At 47.8% G+C, this 22,159-nt stretch overlaps 1 long non-coding RNA gene across 3 annotated transcripts in view; it reads right to left on the bottom strand.

The window, feature by feature from the left end:
- Window positions 1–22,159, bottom strand: part of LOC138503855 (uncharacterized) — a 159,860-nt gene that overhangs the window by 6,182 nt on the left and 131,519 nt on the right. The window lies entirely within an intron of this gene.

Here is a 22,159-nt window from a genome sequence, read left to right as displayed (position 1 = left end):
TCCCCCAAGTCTGCCCCAAATATCTTTTTTTTTTGCCTTCCTTGGGTCAAATGGGTGCAAAACAGCACCCATCTGCCCCCAAAAAAGACATAACATTGTGCCCCTTTTTTTATTTTGGTGGGGGCCTGCTTCGGTGCTGGGGCAGCCCCAAAATCAATTCCCTGGTAGTCAGGAACGAACAATCCTCGACCAGCAATCTGCTTGTGTGGGTGCTCATCGGAAAGGGGAGAGTCTCCCTTTTCCAACAAGCCCTCATATAGACAAATCAGGCAATAAATGCCCTTGCAGGACGCAAATGCATCTCTGCTAAATGTACATGCTGAAGCTTTCATTTCCTGATGATGTCGGCACACGTAGCATGCGCCGACGGCAAGCCCCGACTCCCAGGCACGGAATGGGAAGTCCTCCCCGTCACTGCCTGGGGGTCGATGAGATCAAGGGTGTAGCAGGTGGGGGAATGAGGGAGATCTGCCCCACCCCCCCAAAAGGTAAGCTGGGTGGAGGGCGAGGTATCTCGTCCCCCGCACTGGAAACATAGTGCGAAGGAGGAGATCGCTTGTCCTCTGCATTTAAGGGGTTAAAGAAACCAAAGAATAAATAAATTAATAATTTAATTTACTGTGTCATACTAAAAAACAGAATATCCTATTTCACCCAAACCGCCACGGAAAAGACCTAACACTGCCATAACCACGTGCTCATGTGAAACCAAGTAGTGCCAACTAAAATAATGAGATCCACCTTCACCCTTTGACAGTATAATATAGTCTTGAACTAAAAAGACTTCATAATCTGGATTAAAGAACATAAACAAAGGGCAATTAATACCACACTCAGCCACTTGACTTGAACCTTAAAGTGAAATTCACAGCCACTTGCCCAACAATAATTCGCCTGTGTCTGCAGACTCAATAATGAGGTTTCAAACTGCAGAGTCACACTCCTCCTTAAATATGGCATCCATTGTTACACAGACAAAACTACTATACTTCTGTTAGTTTCTGACCTACCGTGTAAAAGTCACACCATCTAAAAGGTGACAAATAAAGCACAGCAGCTTACTGTTACCTATGTCAGGGAAGTCCAAAGCATATGTCATGGAGGAGCAGGGAGGACACTGACAGAGAGAAAAGCTTACGAGTTCGGGGCAAAATCCGTTAGAGAGAGAGAGTTGGACGCGTCTTGTGACCAGAAAGGAACGCTAAGCTGAAACAGACACGTAGTGTCTTAACTGGAGGAGAGCAAGTGAAGTAATTGGACGCAGCGCATCCCGGAGCCCAGAGAGAGAGACACTGAAGGTGGTGGCGTTACCACGATAGATTTGTGGTGGACCAGGACTCAGACAAACAACGCCAAAACCACTCTGCAGACAGAGTTGCAGAACCTAACGGTACTGGAAGTACCCTACAACCATCCTCGACAATGGCATGAAAAAGGAAACATTGCAGAAGCAAGAGGAAATGTGGATGGCACAGAGAACCGCTCCCGGGCAGCTAGAAACCCCAGTGAAGTTATCCATAGGATCCCAGGTAACATGAGACCCGGGAGGGGAACTGTGAATCGTTATGGGACCAATCATACTCGTCGCAAAGTAAAGAGACTGTGATACTAAACCCCTGAGGAGTGAATGAGAATTGTTCTGGAATTAATCATACTCATCTCAGTCAAGATCCAAATAACAAAACCTCAAGAAGGGAATGAGAATCAATACTGGAAGATTCAATCTTGGAAGTAAAATAGGAGAGACGTGTACATGTGGGTTAACTTTATGAGTTGGAAGAGATGCAACAAGGTGGAGACGACATCGGAAAGGAGGCCCTAAACATCAATCCGCAACTACACCCTTCTGAGCGGAGAGAGCTGGATCAGGTTATCAAAATATTTGCCACAGTGTTCTCATTACCAGGACATACCAACCGGGCCTACCACAGCATCGAGACGACTCCAGGGAAGACGGTCAGGTTACGACCCTACAGGATGCCGGAAGCCAGAATCCAAGCTGTCAACCAGGAAATACAGACGATGCTATGAATGGGAGTGATAGAGCCATCCCAGAGCCATCCCACAGCCAATGGTGCTCCCCCATCCTATTAGTCCCCAAACCCGACGACAGTGTCTGGTTTTGCATGGACTTTCGCAAGCTTAATGAAATTTCAAAATTTGATGCCTATCCAATGCCCCGGATCGAAGACCTTTTAGACAAATTAGGAGGAGCCAGGTTCATCACCGCCATAGACCTCTCAAAGGGATACTGGCAGATTCCTCTACGACTGGAAGACAAGGAGAAGACCACCGTTGCAGCCCCGTTTGGGTTATATCAGTTTACAGTGCTCCCATTTGGCCTACATGGAGCGCCGGCAACGTTTCAATGACTAATAGATACTCTATTAAGAACACATGGCCAGTATGCCAGAGCCTACCTGAATGACAATCATATACAGTGCAAACTGGGAAGAACACGTGAAGCACCCGAGAGCCATCCCAAGAACATTGCTCCAAGCTGGGCTACATGTCAACCCTCAAAAGACACAGATGGCATGCTTTCATACAAAATACTTGGGATAATTTGTGGGTCAAGGTACGATTGACCCCAAAAAGAAGATGGAGGCAATCTGAAAACTTCCGTTCTCCACCAATGCCAGACAAGTGCAAGCCTTCATAGGTTTTGTCCGATACTACAGACGCTTCAGACCTCATTTCTCCACCCTCGCTCCCCCCCCTTACAGACGTATCAAGATGACAAAAGACTGTGCCTGGTGAACAGAGGGGCCAGAGCCGCCTTCTTGGCCTTGAAGAATGCGCTAACCAATCACGCAGTGCTACAATGCCCAGACTACACAGCCGCCTCCAACTTCCACACTGATGCCTCCGGATCCGGGATAGGAGCGGTCCTGTTCCAGAACACAGGAGAAGCAGAAAGACCCATTGTGGTCATAAGCAGAAAACTCCTACCTCACAAACTGAGTTATGCTACCATTTAGAAGGAGTGCTTGGATGTCAGTTGAATCCCAGCGCTGCAACCTGCTAGGATGGCAATTCACCTTAGCAACTGACCACACACCCTTGGTTTGGTTGGCCCGAAACAAAGACTAATCCGAGGATTCCGAGATAGTTTCCATCTCTCCAACTCTATTCTTTTCAAACAGTCCACCGACCAGGGAAACTGATAGCACAAGCCGATTACATGTCGTACTCGTATGCCCTTCCCGAATGCAAGGGCCTAGGGAGGGGGTCTGTAAAGATAATGGCCCGACAGCACAGGATAACCCCACAGACAGCAGAGGCAGGGTTAATGAGCTGGGAGGGGGAGGAATCCAAGAAGTCAGTGTGCCTGTTGGATGCTTTTCTCTAGTCAGAGAGAGATTAGCGTTGTTCGTGAGCGTTTGGTTTTGAAGGTCCCTCAGGAGGTGTGTGATGGGAATGAGGAACCGTTAACATGGGCGTGCTGGGACGCCAAAAGAAACCGCAGAAGCTGAGTTGGAGGCTGAAGTTATCATTGTGGAGAAGTTGAAACCATCAGCCGTATAAGAAGCTGCCATTGAAGTTGCCAGAGTAACCCGGCTCTCCGAGAGAGAGAGAGAGAAAACACAACCGCACACTGGATCCGCTGTGTGCGAAGCAAGAGAGGGATCCGCTGGTCTCATGTGACATTACAAAGGGAACAAACATTGCGCAAAGGGGGCCTCGGGGGGAACGCGAAGCGTTTCCCCCTGGGGTTATTTTGACGCTGCACAGGCCAGCGAGGTGCCACGTGCAGAGCGTCATCAGGGGTATTTAAGGGTCAGGGAAGGTTCGGGAAGCAGGCGACGGTTGGGGACTTTGGTTTGAGAAGTCCTGTCGCCTGTTTCCTGAGCCTTCCCTGGTAGTTGGGCTTTTTGGTGGGGTTAGTGTTTTTTGAGGTAGGTGGGCTGTTTTATTTAAGTATGGTGATAATTTAAAAAAAAAAAAAAGAAGTTTGTATAGTCGGGAGTACAATAAATAAGGTACCCCTCACCCCCTTTCCGTGTAATTACTTTTCATGGGACATTGCCCACAGGTGGGGGCGAGTTTTAGGTTTATTTGTTTCCTCGGATATTAATATATAATTGTCGTTATGGCATTTTCTCTCCTCATCCTTCGTGGTATTTAGGCCGTGCCCCCACCCCTTTTTTTTTTTAAAGATTACGTGTTTTGTTTTCGGACTTCATCGTAGCGTTTATAAGTTTAATTTGGGGGGAAGTTTAATGTTATGTAAAGGCTGTGCGAGTCCTGTCCGTATTAGCCGGTCGGGGGGCGCAGCGGGATGGTGCGCTGGCCTTCCATGTATTCGGAGCATGTTGTCACGGGTTCGGGTCCCTGCGGCCGCGGTTTGAGAAAGGATTTAAATTATTATTTATTTTTGTTTTTTTTTAATTGGGTGGTGATCGTCTCCTTGTCTTTCCTCCGTTTTGGGCCGTGTTCTGTTGGCTCTCTTTTTCCGTTCATGGGAGGATACGGTTCCACATCGGGTTACTGCTCTTTTCTGCAGGGCTCCGTGAGGGGGTTGTGGCGAGCGTTTTCTCGCTCTGCTACTTGATAATACGTGATGTGAGGGGTCATTTATAACGCTCCTATACACAAGTGTTTTATTAGTTTAATAGTAATAGGTGGTAATTTCTGTTTTAATAGGCGCGCACAGAGGGCAGTGGGTTTGTTTGGCTTCGTTATAGCCGTATGCCTATATTGTGCAGCTGTTTTTTGTGTATATGGAATTGTTTCCAGTTTTTTATTGCTACAGGGATGTTTCATAAGGTGGGCAGTTGTAAAAAAAAAAAAGATAATAATAATGATTATATAATATATAATTTTATATATATTAAATAATCTAATAGGCCTAACATTTTAAATAGGTATATTGGGCATTTTAAATTGGACATTTTTTATTTGTTGCATTTTCCCATTTTAATATCTTTTGTTTCATCACATTTATTTTTCTTTTTTCTTCACAGGTTTCAATTTATGCAGTTAGGTGCTGCTGAGTGGGTTTTTTCTGGATAGTACTTAGTATTTAGGGATATTATTTAATTTGCTGTCAATTTTGGGCATAATGGTGGGTCGGGGTGCCAGCAAGAAGGGTTTAGTGGATGCAAAGGCTCTTATGGAAGCACTGGAGATTATTAGTAGGGCATCTAAAGCCCAACTGGAAGGGGCGGTGGGGGAAGTTATAAGGGAAGTAGTGGAAGGTGGTGGGGGAAGTTATAAGGGAAGTAGAGGAAGGTGTTGGTAGGCCGCAGCACAGAGCAGCGGCAGATGGGGCTCTAGCAGCAGTGGTGGCTTGCACACCTACGGCTGGCAGAGGGGAGGCATGGGAATCCAGGGGCAGAAAGTTGAGGAGGGAGATTGATAGGAGAGCTTCCAGGGGGAATTGCATTTAGGTGAGGAACCTTTGAGGGTGGGGGTTAATAACGAGCAGGAAGAGATGGAGGATGTGAGGAGTGTACAAGAAGGTGCAGAACAAGAGAGTCACGTTAGTGGGGGTGTTGCAACACAGGGGAGGGTACCTGGTCAGAGGGGCAAAGGTGGAAAATACATGGAGAAGAGTGCAGGTGGGAGAAGGAGAGAGAGAGGTCCCCATCGATTAGTGAGGTGAGAGAGGGGTGCCGAACGGCCCCCATGGAAAGTAGGTTGGTTAGCGGAGGGCGCTGCACAGCCCCCGTTGTTCGAGAAGAGGATTATGGAGAGGGTTTAGGAGCAGCCCCTCCTCAGGCAATGCGGGGGTCAGTCTAGAGGGCGCAGCACGGCCCCTAGCAATGAAGATTACAGGGTGGAGGAGAGCACACCGCGCCCAAGAGAAGAGGACCAAGAGGGGGTTTCTGCAGTCCCGCCGAGAAAACATCAAAGGAGTGTCGGGGCGGACGCCCCAGGCTCACAAGGAGAGGATCCACACGACCTGAGCATGAGCTCGCATCAGCAATGGTATTGCGGGGGTGATGAAGTAGGGATTGAGGAATTTGTGGGGCAGTGGGAGGATGAAGGTTATAGGGCAATAAGGAGAGGAGGTAATGAGAGAAGGAGTTCTGGGTGGGTTAGAGAAAGACGGGAACAGGAGGTTTGGGGGGCAAGAGGTCGGGGAAGAAATTGGTTGGGTGAGACTGCTGACATGTTTTGTCCCCGCAATAGGAGCCCATTAAGAAAAGAGATGAGAAGCATTGGAGTGGAGGCCAGACAGCAGATGGGCGATGGCGTAACGGAAAGAGGTGAGCGGGAAAGGGACTGGTCATCTGCATGGCAGGGAGGGGATATGAGAACGAGGGTAGAAAATGAAGAGACTGGTTTGCAAGGTGCAAGGAGAGAGATTGGTGTACAGGCTATTGAAGCCATGGGGAGTAACAACGGAATTTGCTTGGTGGAGGTACAAACGGATAAAGTGGTTGAGCCATTGGCGCTTGAGGTACAGGTTTCAAAAGTAAATGAGGTTGAAGTGAGGGGCAAGGAGAAAAAGCTACCTTACATGGGCATCACAAAACCTTTGGGGGCGCATTTAATGGCAGCGACTAAGGAAAAGATTCAGGCAGGGGAATTTGTGGACATTTTTAAATTGCTTCATAGGGAAGTGAGAGCAAAAGAGGGTTCTGAGGAAGAGGAGAGAGAGTTGGCTTTGCGCCCACGAGTCCCGGTAACAATTGAAAACTGGACATCAGCGTTCATTATTTACACTAGTGTATATTGTGAGAAATTTCCGGAACGGTGTGTGGCTCTGCTAAAATATATGGATGTGATCAGGAAGGCTTTTACAAGTTTCAGGGGCTTTGCGTGAGTGCGTTATGATGAGGAATTCAGAGCAAGGATGGTGGAAGACAGTCAGGCGGTTTGGGGTGAGATAGACATGGATTTATGGTTGCAATGGATGGCTCCAACGAAGCCTGCCCCGACGTTGCACACAGCAAGTGGGCTGCCCGTGCCTTTCCGGCCCTTTCTTGGTCGCCCCACCCATGGGGGTGCGGGGGGAGGAGGTAGAGAGTAGTCCTCAGCAGCGTGTTGGGCGTTTAACAAGGATGGCTGCACAAGGAACTTCTGTAGGTTTAGGCATGAATGTAGCAAATGTGCAGGTAAACACTCTCTCACTCAGTGTTTCCAACAGGGAGATAGGGGTAGGGGGAGAGGATCTGGCAGAGGGGTTGTGGGGAAAGGCTTTTACTCCAATTAAATTGGATGTGTTGGAGAAGTGGTTGGAATTTTATCCAGACAGGGAAGGAGGGGAAATTTTGAGTGAAGGTTTTGGACATGGTTTCAGGTTGGGCTATCAGGGGCCAAGGGTGCGTCGGTGGGCGGAAAATTTGAGGTCAGCCAAAGAAAATGTTGAGGTGGTGAGACAAAAATTGGACAAGGAAATAGCAGCAGGAAGGATAGTAGGGCCATTTGTTGATTTACAGGGCGATTTAGTTGTATCGCCACTGGGAGTGGTGCCTAAGAAAGCCCCTGGGGAATTCAGATTGATACACCATTTGTCATGGCCCGAAGGCATGTCTGTCAATGATTTCATTGCCCCTGAAGAATGCGGGTTGTATATGCAAGTGTAGATCAGGCTGTGGAATTGGTGAGGAAAGCTGGGGGTGGGGCCTTCATGGCCAAATGTGACATTAAGGCGGCTTTCAGATTGTTGCCAGTGCACCCAGAGGATTTTTGGCTATTGGGTTTGCAATTTGAAGACAGGATACACATCGACAAAGCTTTACCAATGGGGTGTGCAATTTCTTGCGCCTTGTTTGAGCGTTTCAATGCAATGGGTCTTTTCATACACCTCTGGTTGTAACAGTGTTCTGCATTACCTAGATTACTTCCTGTTTATTAGCGGGGCGGAAGGGAAAGGAGAGGGTGAAGAGATGCTGAAGTTGTTCCAAGTTTTGATGGGAGAGCTGGGCGTGCCTTTAGCGGAAGACAAAACAGAAGGGTGGTGTTGACATTTCTAGGGATTGAGCTAGATTCATTGGCTATGACCTCACGCTTGCCGCACGACAAGGTGAGCAAACTGGTAGGATTGCTGGAGAAAGCGGTAGGGGCCAAGAAGTTGATGCTAGTGGAAATGCAGAGTTTGGTGGGGCATTTGAATTTTGCATGCAAAGTGGTGGCCCAAGGGCGGACGTTTTGCAGAAATATGGCAAGGTCGATGGCAGGAGCAAAGTGCCCACATCATCGGATAAGAGTGACAGGTGCAGTGAGGGAAGATTGTAGAATTTGGCTTCATTTTTTGGAGAATTTTAATGGAGTGTCCATGTGGTTGGAAGGAGAGCCGGTTTCTTGGGAAGTGCAAATGTTTTCAGACGCAGCAGGCGCAGGAGGTTTTGGAGTGTTTTGGAGAGGAAAGTGGTGCGCGGAGGAGTGGCCATCGCTTTGGTTGGAGGAGGGAAGGAGCATTGCATTCCTGGAATTCTTTCCCTTGTTGGTGGCATTGGAGTTGTGAGGGAAGGAGTTGCAAAACAAGAAGGTGAATTTCAACATAGACAATGAATGCGTGGTCCATGTAGTCAATCGACAGTCCGCAAGGGATCAGAGGGTGGTGAGGCTGATGAGAGAGTTTGTTTTGCGTTGCATGGAATTGAATGTGATTTTCAAGGCAACACATGTGCCAGGCAAGGATAATGGCATCGCTGATGCGTTATCTCGTTTTCAATGGCAGAGATTCCGTGGATTGGCTACAGAAGCGGAACAGGTGGGGCAGAGGATTCCGGAGGAGCTGTGGAAAATAGGAAGCTGAGAGCGCTTTCATTGGTGTAGGGTTCGCTGGCTCTGGCATCTAGAGAGGCTTACAGGAGAGCTTGGGAGGATTTTATAAGAGGAGGAGCTCGTAGTTGGAAAGGTTGGGGGGGATGCGGAAGAGCAGAGAAGGGATGATGTCACTAATTTCCTATTGAGGTGCATGGATAGGGGTTGGTCCAAAGTAACTATATTGGGAAAAATGGCAGGGATTGCTTTCTACGGGAAGTGGCGGAGTTGAGGGAGAGTCACGGGACTCCAGATGGGCTGATTATTCATGCTGGGGAAAATGACCCGGTAAGGGATACTGGTGTGGCTCTCCTTAGAAAAATGAAAAGGAATTTGTTATGGGTACGAGAAATGTGGCCACAACCATATGTAGTATGGACAAGTTGTTGCCTAGGAGAGTTTGGAGGGGAGCGAGAAGTGAAGGAGCGATAGAGCGAGCAAGGAAGGGGATAAACAGAGAGATGGTAAAATTTTGTGCCTCGGTGGCGGTGCAGGTGTTGGACCACAAGGATATTGTTCATGAAGGATTTATGCTATTTAGAGAGGATGGTGTCCACTTATCTATGATTGGGAATACTTACTATCTGTCGGAACTGATATGGTTGGTGAGAGACATGTTAAAGAGTTGGAAGTAGGAAGGGTTGGAGGGGGGTGGGGCAGAAAGAACACCTCGGGGGAGGGTTTTTCTGGTGGCGGGGGCATGGCCCCTTTTGATGTGGAGGGAAGCGCAATCGGGGAATGGCGCGGGAAAGGATGGGGTGGTGCTGTTTGCACAAGCGGGCTACCCCGGGGGAGCAGGTATTGAACCTGAAGGGGCATGGCCCCAGGGGATAAATGTGACGCCTTGAGAAGTGGTAAGGAGACTGTTGGGACCAAGGAATGTTTGCGAGGAAGTTGATTTCTTTCTTTATTTAAATATTTAATTGTTGGGAAAATGAAAATTGTAATTGTTGTTTGGTTGTTTAAATAGTTTGTTAGTTTGTAAGGCCAGGGAGCCAGGTAAGCATTTATTTGTAAGCTTTGACCTGTCACATTAAAGCGATATTTTCCACTCTGAGTCTGGGTTTTTGTGCAGTAAGTCGAAAAGTGAGAGAGGGACGCCTCGGTCTCTCATAACATTAGAAAAGGGAACAAACATTGCGCAAAGCAAGCGAGGGACGCCCAAGTCTCTCGGGCATAACAACGAGAACTAACAGTGTGCAAAGCTACAGAGAGACGCCTGGTCTCCCATGACATAATCAAGAGAAAGAACAGAAGGCAACGCTACATAGACACGCCGGTCTCCCCTAAGAGAATAAACATTGTGCAAGGTTAAGAGCAGCTGTTAAGAAATAAAGTTGGTGTGTTTCAACCTATAAAGGTGATCTGGCATTATCATTGGCAACGTTTTGTGACAGGCCTTTGACTGGGTATCAGTGCAAGTCGCCCAGTTTGGGCCCATGGGTTTTACTGGCAAGGCGGAAGGGCCCCAAGTGGGTGACCAGGCGCTACATCCCCTATTTCCAGTAAGCAGAGTTGTGATTTATGGCCTCCATGAGGCTGTGCGGTGGTGCGGTTTCACCCAGCACTGGACGGGAGGTGGCAGTGCCCCAACATATTGTTCCAGAATGTTGCATTCTGCCATTTCAGCTGAGAATGAAGACAATGTTTGCAATAATTTATCTGCTAAGTTTACTAAGTACAATAGCGATCAGGGTCTCTCTGTGATGGTATTTTTGAACTTGATCCAGTACGACTGGTCGGCCTGTCCGAGCCGCTCGAGGACATATTTCTTTAGGTCTACATACAGTGCATCTCCAGTCAGGTTGGCCGCCTAATAAGCACTTTGCATTTATCCCGTCATGAGTGGAGCAATGTACTCCCCCCACCCCCGTACTGTTCTTGCAGCCAGGTAGCATTTTGGACGACTTGCTCAAAGTTAAGAAAATATGTGCAGGATCTTCTCTGAGGCTGCATTTCTGCAGGATGGTGGTGCGGGCCTGTGGCGTCTGTCTGGTCGACTGGGCGTCCATGTACTTGGCGTGTTGTGTCTGTATGGCTTGCTGAAAGGCTTGCGGCTCCTCTTGGGCCTGCTTAGTCTGGAGGTGTAGGGTTTGCTGCTGCTGCGGTTCTTCTGTAAGGGCCGTTAATAGAATCTTCCTGGCATTTATCATAATGCTGCCACCACTTGTGAACAAGTGGGGTAAATCAGGAAACCAGACAGGTGCTTTTCACATAGATGGGAGGGGGAGCCTCCAGGCCATCAATTGGAGCGTGGCTCTTCCCTTGTCCTGGTCCGGCTTTCCTTTCCAGATCTGCTTTACCTTCTTAGTATGCCGAGGTGTTAGGAAAGATTTATCTTTACTGCACCTTTCCTTCCATTTTAATGGACCCCCAAACTTTTTGCTTTGATTTTTGATCATGTCCTGTACTTTTTACAGTGCAGTGAAGCCTTAAGATTCCCTACAATGTCTTTTGCTCATCTTTTATGGGGAAACTGACATGTCCCTTAGGCTGTCCGTACTAGGAAACATTGTTTCCCTTAGTCTAGTTACTTTGTCACTACTTTTCGTAACTTATCACTTGTGGTCACTTTTATAATCGTACAATGCATCTTACAATGGGGTACACTTTTTGTTTTGCCCTAGACTAACACTCAAAGGATTTCTGGTTACTCTAGGTGTGCTAAATGGACAGTCTGGTGGCAGCTTACCATTTGCTGGTGCTTTTTGATTTAGCCTTACCGCATTTACTGCGTTTGGCTACTAACTGTGGCTAGTGACCAAATGTGGCTTTGCCACAAGGTTTTTCACTTGTCCTTTGGCCATCTTGTTTTTAAGCCTTCACAGGCCAGGAAAATCCTTATATGGACTTCCAGTGCCCAGGAAAGCAGAAGCTTTTGGCGGGCTACTGGAGGGCTATGTGTGTTTGCTGGCAGGATGTGGTCTGGGACTGTCTGGTCCCAATCCACACACTGGTTTCAGTGTCTGAGTGTTATGCACAAGTGTTCCCACCAGTGACCCTGATTGGACCACTGCTGGGGGTGTGTGTGTGGGGCTAGTTCTGCTATTGGGAGTCGGCTCCTACCTGGCATTTGGGATAAGAGGATCCCTGCACCTACTCTTCAGAGATCCTGGAGTAACCTGAAGGAGCCAAGACTCCTGTCCAGCTGTGAGACCCGTGAAGAGACCGGAGACCTGTCTGAAGGAGGCCTGGCAAACAACTTCTGCTGCTGTCCTGGATGAGCCCTGTCTTGCTACTGATCTTCAACAGTCCTGCGACGGGGCTGCGACCCGTGGAGTGAACATCCATTCCAGATGTTTGCTCAGTACCCTGTGAAGAAGAGCCGTCAGAAGTGTCCCGGGACCGTCCTGTGGCTAACCAGCTGAGTTTGGGCTACCGTGCTGCTGACATTGCCGTTCTGCGTTGTGGCCTGGAACTTGGGGGATCCTCAGCTTGTCCTGCAAGACTTGCCTCAGTGGAATTTCAGAGTCCTAGCGTCAAGGGGACCCGTGATAGGAGGGGAAAGTTTGACCGTGACGAGAGTCCCTTTGCGTTACCGTGCTGCAGTGACCACAGTCCGAAAGAGCTTACCTGAGTCGGGTCCAGTCCTGAGAGGGGTCCTGCATTGTGTTTTTCTGCATTCTTCATCTGAGAGTCCTTGCACCAGCGAAAGACACCGACCAGACATCTGCTCGAACCTGCAACCCCTGCGAATCACGGACAGAGGCTGACAACGGGAAAAGTAAACTCGGACCTTCTTCCATTGACCTGTCAAGTCCTGGGACGAATCGGAGTATATATGGGGGGGGAGGGAAGGGGTTACAGTGGTTCTTACCTGTCCCTTAACTTCCTTTAAATGTTTTGCTAACATTTATAAAACGTTTGCTATACTTTTGGCTTTGCCATTGCTTGCTCGCGCAAGCCTTCCGAAATTTGGGGACACTTATGTTATTAGAATAAATGGCCCTCTACTTGGAACCGTTCACTGGACCCCAGACACCCTACCTTCATTTATTCCTGCATCACAAACTGTCAGAACCTTTCCTGAACCCCTGGGCATAAGGCCCCAGACAATTTAGGGGAAGACTTTTGAAGATAGGGTTAATTCTCTCGGTGGACCTGTAGTGCATACACTAATCTGTACTTTGTTTTTACAGGGGTTTGATTTGTATTATGCCCTACTCAAGTAAATGTATATATGTAATCTATAAATAGTGTTGTGTGATAATTCAACCTGTTTTGTAGTCATTTTCCATAGTGATATTTGGCCATAAATAACAATTTGTATACATACTGTCTTAGTGTAATTTGTGATTCCCATTGTGTATACTCATTGTGGACGCTTTACAAGCTCACCTCCTCTTGAGACTTAGCCTAGACCCCATTGTCACTGCTACCTTGAAATGGTTTGGCTACAGCTCCCAGAGTTGTCCCTGTCACAATATAGGTTGGCTTCTATACATCTGTCCACCAGGCCAGAGCATAGAATCAGTCCTAAGAAATCCAGGTGTAAGCCCGTTGACGTTCCAGGGCTTCCTCTGGCCGGGCCAGAAAGGAGAAAAAACAACCACCTCATTGTCCTGCCTCCCCTCCGATTGGTTGTCCCTGCTGTGCCATTCTGCTGTGTGTTTGGGATTGCTCTCTCCCTTCCAGGCGGACCTTGTCCTTCCTGCGGTCTGGGTGAGTTGGTTCCCTTGTTACAGACATTGACAGGAAGCCCTTGCTGTTTGTCAGCTATTTGAAGAGTTATGCTACCAATCTATTTGAAGAGTTATGCTACCAATGGGAAACTCTTCAGGGCTCTTGCAGGTTGCCAAGGCCAGTTTAACAGAACCGTTGTCCTAACCAATGGATTGTCCACCACAGTAACACTTGCTCAATGTTCTCAACCCAGTGGTTGCTGGAGCATCTACTAACAGGACATGCAAGTACGGTCTGGTATTGGGTGGGCGGAAATCACTACTTCCCCACTTGAGCGGTCTCCCACGCAGAGGTCTGTAGGGTGTCTTCCCCAGAATCGCAGGGATCCTCAGAGTCTAGACTTAAGGTTTGTAACTCCTGTGGATTTTTAAAACCCCAAGGTCTATTTTTGGGTGGTCATAATCTTCAGAATCCCTGTGAATAAGGGATTACCATTATCCCTAAGGAGCCCACCCCAAGGAGATTGCCCATTTTTATTTTGAGGCCTTGAAGGCAGGAAGAATTTTCCTGATCAGAATTTTTGAACTCTCGGATGTCCCCTTGTTTTTGTAAGATACCCTTCAAGTGCGCAACAGCTGCCAGCTTCCCTGATCCAATACTCCAGTCAGTAAGGTGCTTATTCAGCTCTGGCGAACAAGTATTCCTAACATGAGCAAGCATTACTAAATCAACTATGCCTTCAAATGAGTTTACTTTGTAACCCCTCGACCATCTTTGAAAGTCGCTCAAGCAGAACAGGTGGGATTTGTTTACTTTTTTTCCTTGCGGTTCTTAAAATTATTAAGGTATTGAAAGGGAGTCCTACCACACTCCACTATCAACTTGCCGTTTAGCCCAGCTAACGCATTGCATAGAAGCTTGCAGTAAATCCCAACCTGAGAGTGCCACGGTATAGAAACTCTTCATGCTGCTGTAATTCTCTTGCTTAGCTCCATCCAGTCCAAATCGCGCTCAAACACTTTGAAGCAGTTCACCCATTCACCCATCAAGCATAAGAAAAAGCCTGCTCAGAAGCAAAAAAGGCAGCCATTGTACAAGCTTTTTTTACAGTACCTAAACCAAAGCAAGACATTATTTTTTTTCTTTTTTCTCTCTCTCTCTCTCTCTCTCTCTCTCTCTCTCTCTGTCTCTTTCTCGCTCTCTTTCGCTCTCTCTCCGTCTGTCGCTGTCTCCATCTCTCTCTCTCTCTCTCTCTCTCTCTCTCACACACACACACCCCCGCCCCTACACACCCATTGTTGAGAAGGGTGATCTTGGCCTTTGTTGCTTCAAGCCCAAACTCCTTGAACTTGAGTTCTAATTCGAGCTCTCTGGCCCAGTCAACTCTTGCCTTATCATGTACCAGTCTCTTTTTCGGCCTCCTTGAGGTTCAACTGCTCCAAATCCAATTCCTTCCCCTCACATTCCTTGTCCTTCTACCAAATTAGTTGCAGAGTGAGGTAATTCTGCATTATATTTTATTTATTTGAATTTGTAAAGCGCACTTCAAGCCCATAGGCATTGAGGCGCTGTTGCATGAGAATGTCTTATGTACAGGAAGATTACTTAGCTCATGGTTACAGTGAGCGTGTATCCTAGCAGTGAAAACTTTGTAACATGCAGGATGCATACACAAGTGGTTACATGTTGGGATATAATACATTTACAAAGAAGGTCACATCACATAAAGAGTAAGGCATGCAGCCTTGAATGGGAGTAAGGATTTAGCCATGATACACTTACACAAAAAGCAAAGTTTTTATCGCTTTCTGGAAGGCCAGATGTGACTCAATACTTTTAATGGGGGGTGGTGGTGGATAGGGTTTTCCAATGGGCCGCGGCCTATACAGGGAAGCTTGAACCTTCTGCGCACATTTCCTGGGACTTTCGAGTGGAGATTCTGTTAGTGTAAGCCAATCTGGTGGATATGGGTTTGGATATTCTTTGAGAAAGGTAGAGGGGAGCCAGGTTAAGGAAACATTTGTGCGTCAAGGCAAGAGCTTTAAAGATGATCCGTTCTTTTATGGGGAGCCAGTGAAACTGCTTCCTGGTGCGGAGATATGATCCCTCTTGGCGATGTCGGTGGCAACCCGATGGGCATTATTTTGGAGAGTTTGGAGTTTGATAATGTTTTTGGCGGACGGCCCTACAAAGAGGGCATTGCAGTAATCCAACAGAGATCCAATTATTGCTCTAGAAATGGTGAGGCAGTTCTGTTCTGACAGAAAAGGTCTAGCTGCGTTGAACAATTTAGAATTGTATGCAATGTTGCTGCAATGGCGTTGACCTGCCTGTTCATAGAGAGGTTGGAGTCCAAGTAGACACCCAAGGTCTTGACAGGTTGAGATACAGGGATCTGCGTGTTATCAATCATGTCCAGTTTCTTAAGGGTGGCAGGTGATCCAATTAGCAGATGTTTGTTTTTTACGCAGTTAAGGCACAACCAGTTTTCTGCCATCCATGTTTGGATGGTGGAATATATGAAGTTAAGGGTTTTCAGATCAGCGTCATAGTCGCCGGTAAGGGGAATAAGGACCTGCGTGTCATCAGCATAATTAGTCTATGTGATGCCCAGTGCATCCAGAATGTTGAACAGTGGCCTTGTGAATAGGTTATAAAGGGTAGGTGAGATGGAGGAGCCCTGTGGGACTCTGCATTTTATGTTGCTTGGGTGGGCACAGGCTGAGTCCGAAAAGACTTTCAGAACCCTTTCCTGGACGAACGAGGTGATGCAAGCAATGGCCTTAGGGGAGAAGTTGGTAGCAGAAGAGAGAAGGTGGCAAAGAGTATTATGGTATACCAAATTAAAAGCTGCGGACAGATCAAGGAGCAGAAGGAGAGCAGGTTTGCCCGCATCTCTGAAATCGTCCATTTGATTTTTAAGGTCTAGAAGTGCAGTTTCGGTCCCGTGTCCTGGACGGAAGACAGACTGCCTGAGGCCAAGGAGGATGTTCGCCTCAAGGAATTTTTGGACTTGCAGGTAGGCTGCCTTGAAGAGTATTTTAAATAGAAATGGGACCATGGTGATGGGTCTATAGTTCCCTGGGACCGTTGGGTCAACCGTTGGGTTAAGTGCAGGTTTCTTAAGGAGAGAGCATACCCATGCTTCCTTGAGACCAGTTGGGACTGGAGCATCGATAAAGGCTGTAAGGAAGGGGGCCAGGGTAGGGGCACAATCTTTGATCAGTTGTGCTGGGCAGGTGTCCCCTTTACAATAGGAAGGTTTAATGGATTTAAGGAGGGTTAGGAATTCATGTTCGCTCATTTCCTTGAAGGCTTAGGGAGGGGATTCACCAGACGTGCCACTGTGTAGATTGGATATTTGATGGCTAAGTGCCTGTTGGTGAGCAAGGATTTTACTCTGAAGGGTATTGTTTGTCAAGCACGGCAGATTGAATACTATTGCACCACTTTTTGTCCTTGTGGAGAGTCTGGAGAGTCCGGGGGTGGAGGGGTTCCAACTCTCTGAAGATAGCAAAGATTTCTTTGGTCCCTGATTTGGCCTTTGCTATCCTAGTAGGTGGCTTTGGCTTTGATTATGGCAGCTTTGTATTCTTTAGAGATAGTCTTAAAAGCTGAGTTAGAGGAGTCATTAGGGTTAGCTTTCCAATGGGAGAGCACTGTCCTTTTCCTGGAGTGTAGCTCAAGAAGTTCTTGTGAGACCCAGGCATTGGAGTGCTTGGTACGCTTAGCTTTCCTTATGATGAGTGGGGCGATCACGTCAACTGCTTGGGTGAGGACGGATTTGAGAGCACTAGCCAGAATTTCCGGGTCACTGGAAAAAGGGGGCTGCAGGGCAGGCACCAGGAGGTAGGGAGTGAGCTTTTCCTTGGTAAGCTGACAAGAGCTTCTTGTGAGTGCAGGAGGGAGTGGAGTGACTTGCTTAGTGGACCCATTCGTAGTATAGCGATCAAATTGAATGGAATGGTGATCAGAAAGGGAATGGGACAAATGTCCGTGACCATGAGAAAGCAGTTATGGTGGGCAACCCAGTCAAGGGTGCAACCTTTAATGTGAGTAGGTTCTGAGATAGCCTGAGTGAACCCTAAGCTAGATAATGCTTTATTGAAGGATACTGCTTGGGAGTCGTTGGGGTCGTTAAGGCCTAGGTTGAGATCCCCCAGGAGAATGGATTTGGTGGTGGGTTTTTTCAGATTATCAGTGAGTGTGTGAATCGGGGCTTCTTGGAAGTCCAAAACTGGTCCTGGTGGTCGATAGATGGCATGGAGAGCAATAGTACAGTTCGGGAGGGGTTAACTTTAAGATGAAGATAGCACTATTAAATCCAAGTTCCCCTTCTAATCGGGATGTCTCTTCAGCAATAAGAGTTACCCCCTCCACCTCTCTGGTGAGGGCGGTCTTGCCTAAAAATAGTGTAGCCTGATGGTATGGCTAGGGCGAGGGCTGGGTTTCACTAAGATCATGAACGTCAAGGGTATGGGCTGGAAGGGAGCGGGCATTGATAAGGGCGCATCTAAGGGGGGCATTGGTTGAAGCCTTATGAGTGAAGGTAGGCAACGTAGTGGCATTCCTGGGGACACCAGGTGGTGAAGGAGGCAAACTGGTTTCTTGTGTTGTGACACGGACAGGAATAGTACTTGTAGTGGCAGGTGTTGGAACGTGAAAATTCAATGTAGAAGCAGAGGGTGAAGTTAGTTAGATCCAGTATGGTATTGGCTGAGGGGATGAAGACATGTGCATTAATAGCTCCAGTAACAGCATTATTTAGCATAGTCGATGCACGAGCACCCATGTGTGGCATTTGCGAGACAGACTTGGCAGTATTTGACACATGTGGTACAACAGTTTCTATGTTTGGCACAGGCAGGGCAGTATTGGCAGCACTTGGCATATGCGATGCAACAATATCAGTGTTTGGCACAGGCAAGGCGGAATTGGCCGCACTTGGCATATGTGGAGCAACAGTATTAATATTTGGCACACGCAGGACAGAATTGGCAGCACTTGGTAAATACGAGGTAATAATATAAAAGTTTGGCACAGGCAAGGCAAGATTAGTAATACTTGGCGTATGTAATGCAACATTATTACAATATGGCATGTACGAGCAGGAATGGTATTACTAGGCATGGACAAGGCAGGAGTAACAGTGATAGTCATTTACAGGACAGCGTTGTCTGTATTTTGCATGGGGAAGGAAGTATTGGCCTCTGGTAATTCAAGGGGAGGGAACCCTGAGGCAATCTCGGCAGACTGTGCCATATTTGCATACGTAATGAAGTCAGCTGTGGCAGCCGAGCTTCCCAGGGTACAGACGTGCAGAGTCCGTAAAGAGAAGTCCAGTGCTGAGGGTGACGACTGTAGGCAGGCTTGCGCCGCAATTGGTGGGCCGGGAGACAGCACGTGTGGAATGGATGTGGGAGGAGGAAGTACTTTCCCCTGTGGGAGAAGTACTTAGTACTCGGGAGTGTGTGACAAGGGGGCCCAACAGCGATTCCTGTAACAATGTCGTATGGCATGCAGCTTGTAAGGCATTTTTCAGGAATGAGAATCTGCTGGCAGGTTGGCTCATGAAGGTCCTTTGGCGGCCGTGTGCACCTGGCCCCAAGTCACACGTTCCTCATGTGCAGAGATGGATGGTGGGTGATACAAGGAGGAAATGGTGTACGCACGGAGGCACGCGTTTCTGGTGACTAATAGGGCCGATATGGACGTGTGCATGGTAACGGCAGGGCCCCTGGGTACCCCACATGTTTGGAATCGGGCGGTGCTTCTAGGTACAGCAATACCCTTACCTTGAGTAGAAGGGTGGGGTAGAAACGGTGCACCCCCCCCTCCATTTAAAGCAGGAGTGGGAAGGACCTGCCAGGGTGGAGGAGCCAATCCAGACTGTCTGGTGATACGGTTGGGGACAGATTGGGGAGCAAGAAAAACAGTAAATTCAGAGCAATTTTCCTCTGCCTCTGTAGAGGACTGGTCAAAGACAGATTTGGGAAATTGCCTCTTCTAGCTCAGACTTTGTGCCATCAGAACCAAGTTCCCTTTCTACACGTAATTCCCTTAGTTTTGTGTTTGTTGTAGGCACCAACGGGGAACACTTCCATTTTGTGTAGATTTACTTTAAAGGTAGGTAAATCAGGTATATACTATTTTTTGTTTCTACTCTTTTTTGAAACCAGTAACCACAGCACTGAGCACCACTCGGAGAACCCGGTGAGGAAATCATTAGCAGTACTTGGGTCAGGAAGCTACACCAAAAGACTCTGACCACAGAGCTTGAAGGCAATTCTCCCAATTCGAGAAGCAATGGAGAGCTTTACAGAGGTATACAACAATAAACATACACAACGGAGCGTTTGACAGATGTATACAATAATACAGATACATAACATAGATTTTAACAGAGGTATACAACAGTACAGATACATAACAGTGCTTTTCAGTGGTAACAGAACAGATATACAGCAGGGGTTAGGATACGGAGGGGGACAGGTGAGAGGTACAGCTGTACTGCGTGGCGGGGAGGAAAGGGGCAGGCGGCGTCTAGCGAGTCAGGTGGCGCGAGGGGCGACGTGATGGCCTAGGTGGGTCTTGAGTTATTTTCTGAGTTGTAGGAGTGTGGGGGCGTGTCTGATGTCGACAGGGAGGAGGTTCCATAGTCTTGGAGCGTAGGCAGAGAAGGCTTGTTTTCTGGTCCTTTCCTTTTTGCAGCAGCCGATTTCAAGTCTGCACGTGTCCTGGCTTTTGGACTGTAATTTTTTAGTTGGTTTCATTGCATCCATTGTTGGTAAATGTGGATGTCACTGCTGCCCACACCATCATTACTAACTATGTTATGCCAACGGGTAAGTAGTGTCTCAGTTCTACTCTTGTGCATTATCAGCCACATCTGAGCACCCTAATGCAGTACCCCTGTTTATGGACTTTTAGCTGTACGGGTTCTGCTGGGGCCCTGCTCCACAGGCTTCCTCATTACACAGTGAATGGTAATAAACGCTAATCAGGTGGGTTATTACTGAGCATTTTGGACTTTATAACAAGAAATGCCTGCTGGGCCTTCTCTTGAAAGGCTTTCATTGAGCTTCTAGTGCCACCTAAAATTATCAGCCTGGCGTAAACAGTAGGGTGCACTCTATGACTTTGCTTTTGGAAAGCAAATCAAGCATTGGCAAAAGCAACAGTTTTGGCTCTTGTGGAGGCATGGGGTAGGCCTTTGCCAGGCACTGCCATAATAGTATTACTTGGCCATAAGATGCCAACAGCTGAAAAATGCTGTAGTTTACCTGGGCACATGCTAGCAATGCCGTGCAATACCTATAAATAATCTGCCCTCTTTTGGTGCAGCCTTTTTAGCACCGGCTGTTTCAGTGTGTTTGCTTCATGCCCCCGTTGGGTGTATCCTGTGTGCCATGGCCAGAAGTGTGCAGGGATCTTAACGCCTTGCAGCACCTATACGGCTACCCAAAACACCAATAAATGCAGAGTTTTGGATGACAGTATATTCAAGGAATGACGGCCCGCTCTGCAAGTGAAGTTGACAGCACAGCTTCACTTGCTGAGTGGGCCATGAATCCCTTTAATATACAGTCAGCCACAACTGCACTTATTAGTGTTTAGCATAACCGTATATTCAAAGTAGGGTGCTGAGAGGTTTGGAGTCCCCCTTTGGTGTGCCATGCTGGCTGTGGCCAACAGAGCGTGCTGAAGGGGGGCGTGCACCGAACATGTTGTGGGAAAACAGCCAGCCCCAAAACATCTGACTTTGAATATAAACATGCCAAAACTGTTGCCTTTGTCAATACCTGGTTTTAACAGGACTCCATGCAAGGAACTGGTATAAATCAAGTGGCTGAAGGCACACATGGTTAAAATGTTTATTTACACTAGTAGAGCACATATAACTGCAATTAAGTCATTAACTCTCAGCAGACCATTTAGAAATAACACTGGCAGGTGTGATCATTCATGGGATTCTGTCACTTCTCCCTAGCAGGGGGCCCTTACTTGTGAGGATAGGCCGCTACCCAATAGTCCCCGTAGGGGTGGTAACAAGCGGGAGGACCTCACAGGGAGAGACTCCCCTCATGGGGATAAGGACTCTGGTTCTGTGAAGGAACTCCCTAAACCCTTTCCCCTTGAGACAAAGTCCCTGGTAGAAACTTCTGATAGCATTGCTGTCTGCTATGGTAAGATTTCTTCTGTCTTTGATCCTTGCATCAATATAATCCGAAGAAGAAGAAGCAACGAGGCATAAAGATCATCTCCACAACTGACCATAGTACTGAGAAGAGTTGGTCCCAAGAAGGCATAATGATCATCTCCACATCTGACCATAGTACTGAGAAGAGTTTGTCCCAAGGAGGCATACAAATCACCTCATCAACTGATCATAACACTGAGAAGAGTTGGCCCCGAGGACGCCTAATGATTACCTCACCAACAAGAAGGAAGCACTCTGACTTTGCACTGGGGAAGAGTCAAGCCCAAACAATTAAGAGTGAGAAGGGACTAAACCAAAGGGAGAGCAGCCGGCGTGAAGCCAGCCCTGCCTCGGAAATTTAAACTTGAAGCAGACTGGACACTGATCCTCACGGGGGAGGAAAGCGCAGAACGGTCAGCGGAGCTCTGCAAGCGACGCCAAGCTCCTGACCGGTGGAAGAACCAGACAGAAGCCAGCTGTGGCATGACCTCAGGGAGGTGGACCGTGTGGTCCTGCAACTGCGCCGTAGCCATGAGGCCCAAGTCTCTGCGAAGCGGCAAGAATGAAGCGGGAAGCGGAGTGCAGAAAGGCTTCGTTGAAGCAGCATGAGGCACC

This window comes from Ambystoma mexicanum, chromosome 11 (assembly GCF_040938575.1).
Source record: "Ambystoma mexicanum isolate Mex_15411 chromosome 11, UKY_AmexF1_1, whole genome shotgun sequence".
NCBI lineage: Eukaryota > Metazoa > Chordata > Amphibia > Caudata > Ambystomatidae > Ambystoma > Ambystoma mexicanum.
Note: the sequence above shows the minus strand (reverse complement) of the source record. Positions and strands in the feature narration are given on the sequence as shown.